The sequence below is a fragment of the Carassius auratus genome, chromosome 7 (assembly GCF_003368295.1).
Source record: "Carassius auratus strain Wakin chromosome 7, ASM336829v1, whole genome shotgun sequence".
Taxonomy (NCBI): domain Eukaryota; kingdom Metazoa; phylum Chordata; class Actinopteri; order Cypriniformes; family Cyprinidae; genus Carassius; species Carassius auratus.
The window spans coordinates 26,190,014-26,191,279 of NC_039249.1; positions in this window are offsets into that span (position 1 = coordinate 26,190,014).

Here is a 1,266-nt window from a genome sequence, read left to right on the forward strand (position 1 = left end):
TGTGATTTCGCCCCCCAGTGGCTGGTTTCTTTCAAAATTCTTATAGACCTTTAGGGTCATTGGTCAAACATGCCCACTGACTTTTGTTTCAAACGACCTCCATTAACCTTGTCTAATAGGTGCTTAACCTTGCTTGGCCAATGGCAGTCATGTTTTTTGAGATACACAAATTTCTTCATAGACACTTGTGCCACTTTGGACAAAAACACTGCATACCAATTTGTAAGTCAATCGCACCAACGGGTGCATAATTATAGCAGTTTTTATGTTTTTTATTTATACCTTATAGCGCCACCATTTTACACGTGTACCGAGTTTGGTAAAGTTATCTCATTCCTTTCAAGAGTTCCAGCCATTTTAGACAAATTGGCCCCGCCCCTTATGAACATGTGACAGTTTTTCGGTTTGGTTCTGATTAGATGAAAGACCTATGACCAGTTCACAAAAGTAGGTTTTGGACAAAATAAAAAAAATGGCAGAAAGATTTTCTAGACAGAAATAAAATCAGTGATAGCCAATTTGTTTGACTTGAGCCAAGGATTCCAATGATATAAGACACTAGTGTCTACAACAGTCTAGAAGATAAGAGCAATTTTGTTTTTGTTCACTGTAGCACCCCCTACTGGCTGACGTAAGTCTGGCATAAGAGTGGTGTAAGTCTTGGTCAGGTTCTCCCCAAATTGTGCTCTACCATCTGGCCAAGTTTCAAATGTCTTGGCCTTACGGTTTGGTCTGCACGATCAGTTTTACAGCGGAAAAATAGTAATAAAAATCCTTACAATTACAATAGGGTTTCAGCACTACGTGTATATGTGTTTTGCACACTCTGGGGTCAAGCGAAAATTAATATTTTAACAAAACTGTTTATTTTAACCAATGTCTCTTTTTATTTTTATTTTTTTTTTTTTTTTTTTTTTTTTTGCTTTTTACTCATACCGAATGAAGTTTTAAAGTAGAAATCATAATTTTCAAATAGACAAACATAATAAGGTACTTTTAATAAATTACATAGCCATTTAATTGTTTTTTTCTCCTATAAAGAACTGTGCATTTAAAAAAGTTCCATACATTTTAAAGGTTCTTTATGGAACCATTGAGGCCAATATAGAACCTTTATTTTTAAGAGTATAGGCTAATACAGACCATCTTGACAGAGATGCACATTAAGAAAAAAATAAATAATAGAAAAATGTTTATAATTTTTAGGCACTAATTCTCATGTTGTTTACTGTTTACTGTATTATGTGTCCTCCTTCAGTGTTCTGT